Here is a 12,256-nt window from a genome sequence, read left to right as displayed (position 1 = left end):
GAGAACTTGAGTTCAAATCCTGCTTTTGACCCTGATTACATGTGTGACTTTGTGCAAATCACTTAACATCCTGGGCCTCAGTTTCCTCATCTGCAAAATGGTGAAGTTGGACTGGATGGCTTCTGAGGTGTGTTCTCTAGATCTATGACCCTAAGATGTCACAAAAAGAGTATTAGATATGGAGTCAGAGGACCTGGATTTCCATTTTGGGTCTGCTATTTAAAGCTGTGTCAAGTCAGTCAACAAGCATTTATTAAGTACCTGCTGTGTGCCACTGGTCAGTGTGAAGGATTCAAAGAAAGGCCAAGTCATGGTGCTCTAATTCTAATGGGGGAGACAACATGCAAACAACTATATGTACATATAAGATATACACAGAATAGAAGCCAGATAATTTCAGGCAAAAGTGAGATAAAGTGAGAGCAAGATAGCTTCAGAGGGAGTAAGGGGGGGGGGGGGACTAGCTTACCTAACTCTCCATAACTCAGTTTCTTCATCCATAAAATGAAGGAATTGGATTAAATGACCTCAAAAATCCATTCGAACTCTAAAATCCCATTTTTATCATAATGGTAATTATATTTATAATCGTTTCCCAGAACCATTGCTTTTTGTCCAATTCTTTTGGTGCCATTTCTTGGTAATATTAAGCCTGAACCTGTACCATGTGGTGGGAGAAGAGAGCAGGCTAGCATAAACATACTGTAGAATCCATTTATGGAGCAAGAAGCATTCTCAGGCAAGAAACCTAAGAAATGATTTCCAAACCAGGCTGGATAGTCCTTGGTGGTCATAGTCCTTGGCAGCAGGTTGGGGGACTGAGGCAAAGCTGGTTGCTATATGATTCTCCTAGTTGTGGCTGTCAGGCCACTGGTGGCCTCAATCCTTTCTCTCTTATTTCTTTGATTTGTGTTTCTCCTTCACTGCACTTTTCTTCCTAAGCTAGTCATAGCCTCCATGCAATCATAATTTGGCTTTACTGCCTCTAGTCTGCAAAAATCCAGTAAGGAACTAAAGGATTCCTTCCCCTCTCCAAATATGGAATGTTAACATTTTTACACATGCACAGGAGTGAGTTGGGCTAATTACCTTTAATTTTGCTGGGCAGCCAGGCCAGTGCATCTTTGGAGCCATTCTGACTTAGCTGCCTTTCTGCAGCTGCCATGGATGTTTGTCTCATTCTTAAGCTTCATTTCAGCTGGAGGCCACTATTTTTCTTGCTTGACATTTTACATCTTCTTCAGGGGGTTTGCATACTAGAGTTCACCTTTGAACAAAACAATTCAAGATGGTCATGGGAAGCTGATTGTTGGCTTTCCTCAATACTGGCCCTCAGGGACTTTGCCTTGAACATTTACTCATACGCTACAGCAACAAGTCGAACGTAAGTCTTCAGCCCCAAGACAGGCAGACGCTCTCCATTACTGAGATGTATGACGTAATAATTAAACTACTATTTTGTGCAGGCAGTTTCATCTGAATATCCCAAAACCATGCAAACATCTGGTGGCAATTTATTGCTTAACACAACATTAGTTAGCATTTATTGAGTGTCAATAATACGCTAGGTGTTGTGCAGTACAAAACACAAAATTGGACACAGTCTCTGCCCAGTGGGTGTAGAAAATGGGCCTACACAATAAGGAAAGAAGGCAAATGCTAGTTTTATAGCAGAATAATTGAGTAAGGGTTTTTCTAAAGTTATCATCTCCAAGTTAGTGACAGAGTTAGGATTCAGGCAGGAGATTATTTCTGTTTCCCGTTTTGATGATTCCCATTCATGTCTCCTTTCCCTTCTCCTCCCCCAATCTGTTAATCTCATCATGCGCTCTCCCTACCTCCCCAAATTACTTTTCTTTTAAACTTACATGTCCTTTATTTTGTTCTCTTCCAACGTGACAACTAGCCAATCGGATAAAACATCTGATAACAAGTATGCTATTGGGGGAGTGAAAAGAGTACTCTATTTTGAACCATAAGACTTGACTCTGAATCCTTGCTCTTCTGCTTATTAATTGTGCAACCATGGGTAAGTCACTTCCTTTCTTAGGATACCATGCTACCCTGTAAGACTATAATTCACAGAAGAGTTGTTGACCTGCATCAGCAGAGGGAGAGTTTCCAAACTGCTAAATCCTCTCTAAAACAAACTAAAACTGATTTAAAAAATAAACTGTAACTCCTTGAGGTCAGACTGTTCAGTTTTTGTCTTTGTATCCATAGCAGCTAGAAAAATGCCTGGTATGTCCGAGGCGTCTAATAAATGCTTGTTGATTGATTGATCGATCAGCCCCTGAAGGTAGCCCTGTAAATGGCTCACAGAATTCTTAAAGGAAAGTTAGATTCGTGCAGGTTCACACTCCACCTTTACTTCCAGGAATGAAGTCCAGCTTCACCATTCAGAAGTACATAAATCACTTTAGGGTAGGTGAAAGTTCGACTAGCCCAACATTTCTCCTCTGTTTTGCTTTATCCTAATCCTGGTTTGCTATTTTTTCACCACACCCTCAATCTCCTCTGTCTCTAAAAGAAGCATAACTACCCCCTTCAGCTCTTATAAACTCTCAGTTACAGCTACTTTTCTCAGTAACTTATTCCATATGTTTCAGCATGCATGAGTTCTGTCAGGATTCCTCACTCATTCCTGGCTTCCTCATTTTTATGTGGCATTCCCCAGTTTCTGAACCAGTGAAGGAGGAAAATAGCAAACTTTTCTCTTCATTTTATTGGTCTCTTTTCTTCATTTGAGAAAAGCTCTATGAGGCTATATCTCAGTTTCTCCAGTTTTTGTGAGAATTTGCCCTCTCTTTCATTTCTTGAAGCCCCAGGCTAGTTTGGTGGCTCTCCCCTTCACCCTAATCAAGGCAGGGTGCTTCCTGTGATAGGTCTTGGGGACAGAATAGAGTTTTCCAGAGAGCAGTCTAGTAAGAACTCTGAAAAGTAGTAGGATCTCATCTCTGACTTTCCATTCAATTCCCTTTGCCAGGACTGCCTCAGAATGTGTTTGTCTTCTTCGACTACAGCTGTGTACCCAGCTGATGGCTTTCAAAGACTTTTTTTTTCTTTTCCACTATGACCTCCACACCTTCCATCCATCCAGTGCCTTCCCCAGATTGGTGCCCAGATCTGATTGTTCCATTAGACACATATTCCATCCATAGCTTGGCTCTCTGTTCCCAGACTAATTATCTCATTCTTTGCTAATAATAATTATTTCTATCTTTCAGACGGAAACATTTTTTCCCCATGATGAGATGTTTTCTTTCCTGGGCACCAACCAACCGGCTTTATCACCGTTTCCCTTCTTCTACTCTTCTTGGTTAGGGGGACAGGTTCCTCCAGTCCCCATCTGTCCCTGAGGCCAGGGAATGCAGGTGCACAGACCTCACAAATAGCACACAATACCTGGCAATGTCCTGGTGATGTGGAGTTGTGCTTAATTATTGTCGATTTGTATGTCTGACCTTGTAGATACACAGCAGGACGGGACGAGGCCTTGCCAGAAAGCTGCTTTACAATGTTTATTATACCTCACAGCAGTCCCATTGTGGGTATAGTCACCGCTTGGAGGGCTATGCCAAGGTTCATGAAAGGGAGAGTGACCCCTTGGTAGTTATTTTTCACTGTATGTGTTTTTTAAAACAAACATTTCTTCCCCTCCCCCCACCCTGCCAAAAAAAGAAAAAGAAAAAAGACAAAAAATTCACCGTATTTTATCTCACCAGCTTAAATTCCTGACCCTTTGGAAAGAAATGGTCTTGGGTCCTTGGACCCATGTGAGGGGATAGGAAAATAAGCATTTATTAAACACCTATGACATGCCAGGAACTATATACTAAGTGCTTTACAAATGTTACTTCATTTGATCCTCACAACAACCTTGGGAGGTAGGTGCTATTATTATCTTCATTTTACAGATGAAGAAACTGAGGCATATGGAGGTTAAGTGACTTGCTCAGGGTCACACAGCTAGTAAGTGGCTGAGGTAAGATTTGAATTCAGGTCTTCCTGATGGCAGCTTCATAGCTCTCTCCACTGTGTTGTTCAGTTGTTTCAGACTCTTCATGACTTCATTTGGGGTTTTCTTGGCAGAGATACTGGAATGGTTTGCCATTTCCTTCTCATTTTATAGATGAAGAAACTGAAGAAAATAGGGTTAAGTGACTTGCCCAGGGTCTGAGTAAGTGTCTGAGGCCAGATTAGAAGTCAGGAAGAGGAGTCTTCTGACTGCAGACCTGCACTCTATTCACTGAGCTACCTAGCTGCTTTTCTATCCATTATACCATCTACCAAGTCATGTTTTACACAGCTATTAGTTTTCTCTTTCCTCCTACTAATTCTTACTGGGCTAAGTAAACTTCAAGTTCAGGCCCTCCTTGGACTCCAATGTCCCATTGTTGGGGACAGGTCAATCTATGGGCATTGCGTAATTTAAAAAGCACAAGAATCAGTCAGTTGGTCGACAAGTGTTTTTAAAAAATATACATTTTGTTAAATATTTCCTAATCACATGTAAAAATGAACATTTTTGAAAATTTTGGATTCTAAATCCTTTTCATCTCTCCCATCCCTGTCCTACCCATTGAGAAAGCAAGCAATGCATTGATTATATGTGTGAAGTAATGTAAAACATATTTCTACGTTAGCTGTGTTGCAAAAGAAAACATAGACACACGTAAAAAAGAAAAATAACTTAAAAAGGTATGCTTCAATCTGCAGTTAGAGTTCATTAGTTCTCTCTGTGGATATGGATAGCATTTTTCATTGTGGATCTTTTGGAATGTAAGAAGCATTTCTTAAGCACTTACTATGTGCTAGCTGTGCTAAGCACCTGGGAATACAAAGAGAGGCAAAAACAAGCCCTCCAGGAGCTCACATTCTAACAGAGAAGACGACGTGAGAACAGGTAGGTACATACAAGATCTGTACAGAGTAGATGAAAGTAATCTCAGAAGGAAGGCAGTATCAGCTGGTGGGGTAGGAGAAGGAGATTTGACCACCTAACTCACTAAACTTCAGTTTGCTCATCCATGTAATGATGGTCCTAGTCTCAAGAAGGATATATTTTAACCCTGTGATTCCTCAGCTGCTGAATTAATCAACGGTTTCCCTTCCTTGATTGAAATCTGGGTCTCTGTTTCTTCATCTGTAAAATGTGTGGGGATAGGAGGTAAATTCCCTTTCAGCTTTTCTTTTGAAAATTAAAAAACATCTTTTATTGAGTCTTTCACTGTCTTGTATACTTTTTATTAATTGAAAATGTCTATTTACTTCCAGTGAATGATTTAAGCAATAAAAGGCAAGAATAGTCTCTGTACTATTTTTTGATTGGGTCCGTACAAGTCCTTAATTAGTATAATAAGTCACACTAGAGAAAATTTATAAGCCAGAGTCTTCTGTCTCTTCACCCAGCCCAAGATCATATTTTGTATCCTATTGGGGTTTTACTTTATCTTTGAGAGCAATTTTAGATGATTTTTCCTGGTCCTTTTCGTAATCCTTGAAATCATTCTTGGTATATTTTCCACTTTTCCCTCTCCCTTTAACTTTTGCAACAGACTGGCTAAAATCTACTCTTATTCTTCTGTCGTCTATAAGCACATTATCCATTCTTAAAAAGGCTTTTTCACAATCTTCTTGTTTTTCAAATTCAATAAATGCATAACAGAGAGCCTCTTCCATCTCCCAGTCAGGAATAACTTCACAGCTTTTTATGGGCCCAAATCTTGAGAATATTATTTCCAGATCTTCATCTGTGGTCACTGGATTCAATTTGCACACAAATAGGACATTTTCTGGAAGTTTGATATCTGCATTAGGTAAATCTTCCACCATTTCTAAAAGAATAACCTGAGGTTTTGCTTCTTCTCAACCATTTTCTTCAATTTCATCAGCTGATCTCCCCTTTAAATCATGGACTTCTTCATCTGCTACTATTTGGCCACTATCTAGTTGTTCCTTGGTTGGTTGAGGTGATGGATCAAGAATTATAAGCCAGTTGGGTCATCAAATGAATCTTAAGGTACAAAGTCTTTGTCAACAAAAGTCTCATTAATTTTCTGGATTACATCCAGTCCTTCTTCTACTTCACCAAACACTGTATGCATACCATCATGGTAATTTAGATTTTCTTCTGTGGCAATAAGAAATTGAGATACATTTTAATCACTGCCATTGTTCACCAGAAATACTAAGCCCTTTTCTTGTGTTCAGTTCTTGGCATTTTTTCCTGCCTTATAAAACCTTGCTTGATTACTGTACAGTTGCACAAGGACTCATTCTCCTCCATGGCCAGTACCTATAGGATAACCAGTTTGGGTGTCTGTACATGGTGAATGAGACAATAATAATAGTACTTTATTTTGCACAGCTTCAGAAAATTCAAGCAAGTCCACAGCCACTCCTCCCTGTACAGACAGATAACGACATCGCCCAGAATGGCACCTCCATGGCGGACTCCAGGGAACCACAAAGTCCCACAGGTCTTCCACTCTGGCGCTTCTTGAGGTTGGTGCCTCGGTTTGACGTCATCGCCAGAGGGATGCCGTGGCTAAGCGTCATCCCTACGCCCCTTTCAATTCTAAACTCTAACTCGAATGACTGTGTAGGTTAGCCAACATCATTGTGAACCCATTACTTCTCTATAACAGTATTCAGGGCAATATTTCCAAGGCAGTAGCCAGTCCTGGACAGAGGCATATTTTGACTAGGGAAATCCATGAGGAATATGTGGATTTCTTTTGAAGGCTGATTCAGTCCAGGCTTATTTTTTTTCCCTTCTTTATTCTTTTAATGATTCCCCTGAAGAACTTACAGATTGAGTTCATTTCGATGACTACATTTTTCAAAATAGCATTCAAAAATCATGAAGCCTTTGAGAATTTTATTTAGCAAATACAACATGTGTGGCTCAGTGCTCCCTCCTAGTCGCCCTTTGAGCCTGCTTTTTTCTCACTATTTTTTAAAATATTGTAAACAAAAGATGCACAAGTGCTTGACTACACAAGATGCCCTCTCCTTCCCAGCTACCCAAGCACAGGTTCTCATGAAACAAAACAAGAGGACAATAAAGGGAAGGTCAAGCACACTGCATTTATTAGAGTGCTGCAATTTCGTCAGTTCCTCCTCAGGACCTCATTAAGTTCATTAATTTCTTTTAGTCATTGAGTCATAAAATGGTATAGTTGAAAGGGACCATAGAACTCATCTAGTCTAACTCCCTGCCTGAGGCAAGAATAATCTTTACATCATTGTCCACAAGGGGTCATCCAATTTCACCTTGAACATTTCCACTGATGGAAGCCTTAATGAGGCAGCCAATTCCACCTTCCTTTGTTTACTTATCATTGTTAGAAAGCTCTTCCTTATAATGTGACAGCCTCTACACCCCTATAACTCCCATTCGTTGGTACTAGTTCTGCTCTTTGAAGTCATACATAGCAATCTCTCTTCCAGATGACAGTGCATCAAACATTCAAATGTTGAATGGAACATTGGCCAGAAATTGAATTGGAATCAGAATCATTAAATCCAGGAAGAGAGATGATAGTCTTACTTTATTTCAGTCATTTTTCCTTTCTAATTTTTCCTGTTTCTGTCAATGGCACTTCCATTTCCTTAGTTAAACATACTGAAACCAGGGAGTCATCTTCATTTTCTCACTCTGTCATTCCCTATATATAGGTCCATCACCAAATTTTATTGAATCTTTTAAATATTTCATGAATTTGTCTCTTACTTTGCATAGCTAATGTCACCATCCTATTATAGGCCTTCATCTCCTCCTTGGACTCCTCCTAGTTTATCTTCCTTCAGAATCTAATTTTTCCTCCACTTCATTTTTCTCATCACTACCAGAATCAGGTTCCTAAACATGGATTTTATAATGTTATTTCCCTGGTCAAGAATTTTCATTAACTCCATCTTTCCCATGACGTGAAGTCAAACTTCCTCACCATTGCATTAATAATCTTTCTTTTCTACAACTTCTTCTCTCTTCCCTACCTGCCTCAAACCTATCCAAACATCTCCTTTCACTCACCAACCCCTGCTCTCCATTAGGCTCAGCCAGTTTCCTAGCCTCCCTCTGCATACGCTGTGTTTATTCCTGGCTTTGTACTTTACGTGTTGCTTCCTTTAACCTAAATTGGACAAAGTCTCTTATGACACTCTTGTGTGTGAGGCAGATGTGGCATAGATGATAGTATAGTTTGGTATATTTGCAAATGGATGAATGACTGGTCCCAAAGAATTCATTAATGAGTTGGTGTCAGCTTAGAGGTAGCTGTATATTGGAATGTCTGTCCTTTTGCCCAATTCTGTTTAACAAGTAGCTTAGTTTAGTGGCTACAGTGATGGACTAGAATTTGGGAGACGTGGGTTAAAATCAGGTATTTAGTGGCTATAGAGTCAGTGTCTTAACTTCTCAGAGCCTTATTTACCTGTTAAATGGGTATAATAATTCCTATGCTACCTACCCTTTGAGTAGGGTTAGTGCCTTCTTAATTAGTTAAAATGGCTACCCTATCACAAATTAAAGTACATGGAACAAATGAAGCTACCTTGTTTAGAGGGCTCCTGGAAATGATTGTCCGGGAAGCTAGAAAATGACTGGTGAGAAAGACTCTTCTCTCACTGAGTCACAGAAGGTATACCTGCGTCTGTCCCATGCATGTATGAAATGAGGTGCAGAAGAGGAAAGCTACTTTCTTAGATTCTTACTTCTTGGATGTGAGGGAATGGATCACGGCTAATATAAGCATATACCTATTTTGCAATAGTGTTGCATGGGACTGTTTCCACTTTTCTGGCACTGTGTTTTTGTTGGGGGATTGTTGGGGAAGGGAGAGCAAAGCCATAACCTGGTGTAATGAGATCTACCATGCTGTTAAGGAAAAAGTGCAAGCTATGCCTCTTGACTTAAATAATTAACAATATTGGATAACATTAAATTAGTAAAGCGGTCCTATTATAGAAACAACTCTCCCTGGGATTTGTTAGAATGAAAATACCATATTATCCTGGCTTTGAGGAAAAACCACAGCTTACTGTAACTTTGTGGATTCAGGATAACCACAACATACTAGAGTTCTGTGCATTGGGAATTGTGAGCAAGGCAACAAAATGATTAAGGGACTGTAGGGACTAGCTTATGAGAAAGGATTAAAAGAATTAGGTGTGTAGAGCTAGATGAAGCAAAGGAGGCCTTATAATTGTCTCTAAGTATTCAAAGCACGCAGATCTTCAAGGAGGAGAGGAGTCTTCAAGACAATCTAAAGGAATGGAGGAATGGAGAAAAGGGAGGGAAAGCTCTGCACAGTGTAGAACAAAGAAAAGTACGATTTAGGCTGAAAATCAAGAAAGATTTCCCAAAAGGAACATTTATTAAACTCTGGGTTAGTCTTCCAAAGCAAGCAGCAGAGTCTAAAATGGTGCCTTAAAAATATGAGGCATTAAAAAAAATACCCAATTCTTTGTGAGCTGCCCCACAGTGGTGAATTAGTAATAGGGGCTTAAAAAAAATACCCTTTGCACCTCTTTAACTCTTTTCATCCAGGATCTCTAAGCACTCTATAAACTTTAATGAAGTAAAGTTCAGCATATTGGTGGTTACACTGTGAGGCTGCCAATTTTGCTTTCCATCTGGCATTCAAATGACATCTACTGCTTAACTGGTAAGTTTCCATTGGTGGGTAGGAAAAATGAAGTACCAAGTTTCCTACTTTTCTTCCTAGGTTATCTTTAGGTTTATGCATTTTCCAAGTTGTATTTTTTTTTTTAAATCAAAACCTCTCACCTAGACCTAGCATTCCGTGTTCTCCACCACCCACCTAAGTATTTATCATTAAGGTGCTGGCTTCTGTATATGTCAGCTTATTCCCAGAGTCTTTCTTTCCCTTCAAGGACCTGAAGAGAAGCTGGAATCAATTCTCTGCTCTCTCATACATGGAATTCTGAAGACCAGGATTTCTTTTCTTCTAACTTCTTGCCAATTTTGTCCCTCACGCAGGCACAGAGCATTGAATAATCAATCTCCACCAACGAAGAGCCTTATGCAAATGAACTCTGAGCCATGGGTTACACTCATAATCATATAAGATTGATTCATATCTTTTCTTCATCTTGTACGCTCTCTAGCTTATTGATATCCTTCCCAAACTGTGGTGCCCAGAACTGAACAGAGAGCAGAGTACAGAGGGTCTATCGGTTACTTATTCCAGAAAATTTTGCTTAATGAAGCCCAAGTTTACATTAGCTTTTTTGATTGCCTTATCACTCTGCTAATTCATATTGAATGTGCAGTCCATTAAAACCTCTAGGCATTTTATCAGAAATATTGCTTTCTAATAATTCCCTCCATCGTCTTGTACTTTTATGATTGATTTCTTTTGAAATCCGAGTAGAAAGCTCTACAAGTCCTTGTTGAATTTCATCTTATTAGATGCAGTACAATGCTTTAGAAAACTATCAGGATAACTTTGGATCCTGACCCTGCCTCCCTACTTTGAATCACCTACAAACTTAGAAAATATTTCATCATAATATCGAATACATTATACAGTTACTCCGAGACTGGCCATTCAACCAGGTCCAAATCCATCTAATTGTATTATCAACCAATCCACAGCTCTCCATACTTTGATAAAGTACTTTATTAAATGTGTTGCTAGAATAGGGGTAAACTCTACTTACAAAACTTCTTTGATATACCAGTTCAGTAAACCCTGTCCAAAAAAGGAAATAAGGTTAGTCTAGAATGACCTTCTCTGGTTGAAGCCATGCTGGCCCTTTGTAATCACTACGTCCCTTTCCAGGTGTTTATGAGCCATATCTTTAATGATCTGTTCTAGAAATTTGCCAAGAATTGACGTTAAGTTCATTGGTCTATAGTTTGTAGGCTATTTTTCCCCCTTTTTAAAAATTGGGACAACATTTTAAAAATCCTGCAGTGCCCTCCAGCACCCCACCTCACAGTCTTTCAACTATCACTGATAATATTTCAGCAATTACGTTTGTCAGTTCTTTTGAATCCTGCCTCTGCTACTTATAACCTATATGACCTTGGGTGAATCACTTACCTCTTTTGGAACTCAGTTTTTTTCCTTTGTAAATGGGGCTGGATTTGATGACTATTATTGTCCTTTTCAGGTTTTAATCTGAGATCTTGTGATGAATATGGGACCTGTGTAAGGACCCACAAATCAGAAAACTGAGACTCACAGAGTTTAATGGCTTATCAGAATTTTATAAGATCATAAATATAGAGCTGGCAGGTATCTCAGAGGCCAAAAAGTCCAACTCCCTCATTTGACACATGAGAGAACTGAGTAACAGAGAGGGTAAGTGACTTGCTCAAAGTCACACAGCTAATAAGTGTTACAGGGAACACTTAATCCCAAATCTTCCTCATTCCAGGTCCATATTAGTTACATAGCTAATAAATAGATTAACCATGATTTGAACCCAGGTTTTCTGAGTTCAAGGTCCATGACTTCCCTGTGGTATGCTTAATTCTGACACATCTTCTTTTGATCATTTCTGTACACTCTGTTTCTCCTTTGACTTGGCCACTATCCTGGTTTGGGGCCTCATTGCCTCATGCCTGGACTATTGCAATAGCCTTCTGGTCTTCCTGCCTCACGTCGCTTTTCACTCCAGTCCACCCTTCATTCAGCTGTCAAATTGATCTTTCAAAAGCACACGTCTGACATGTCCCTTGAACAATTCAACAAACTCCAGTGGCTCCTTCTTATTTCCAGGATCAAATGTAACATTTTCTATCATTCAAGGTCCTTTATGGTTCCATTTCACGTTTCCAGTTTTCTTATGCTTTACTCACTCTCTGCAATCCAGTGCAATCCTTGTATTCCTTCACATAAAACATTCCGCCTCTCAACACCTTGTATTTTCATTTGGTGTTCCTTGCCTGGAACTCTCTCCCTCCTTATCTCTGCCTCCTGCTTTCCCTGGCTTCCTTCAAGTCCCAGCTAAAATCCCACCTTTTACAAGATGACTTTCCCAATCCCCCTTAATGCTAGTGCCTTTCCTCTGTTGATTATCTCTAATTTATTTTGTATTTATCTTGTTTTACATAGCTGTTTGCATGTTATCCTCCCATTAGACTGTTAGTTCCTTGAGAAGGAGGACTGTCTTTTGCATTTCTTTGCATCCCCAGTACTTAGCATAATGCCTGGCACTTAATAGGTGCTTAATAAATGCTTATTGACTGGACTTGATGGAAGGGAAAACGAAGTGT

General features: G+C 39.6%; 1 pseudogene; it reads right to left on the bottom strand.

The window, feature by feature from the left end:
• Positions 1-5,433: 5,433 nt before the first annotated feature.
• LOC118834954 lies at positions 5,434-11,884 on the bottom strand (annotated as a pseudogene).
• Positions 11,885-12,256: the final 372 nt, after the last annotated feature.

This window comes from Trichosurus vulpecula, chromosome 1, assembly GCF_011100635.1.
Source record: "Trichosurus vulpecula isolate mTriVul1 chromosome 1, mTriVul1.pri, whole genome shotgun sequence".
Classification (NCBI taxonomy): domain Eukaryota; kingdom Metazoa; phylum Chordata; class Mammalia; order Diprotodontia; family Phalangeridae; genus Trichosurus; species Trichosurus vulpecula.
The sequence above is the reverse complement of the archived record's forward strand: the minus strand, read 5'-3'. Positions and strand labels throughout refer to the sequence as shown.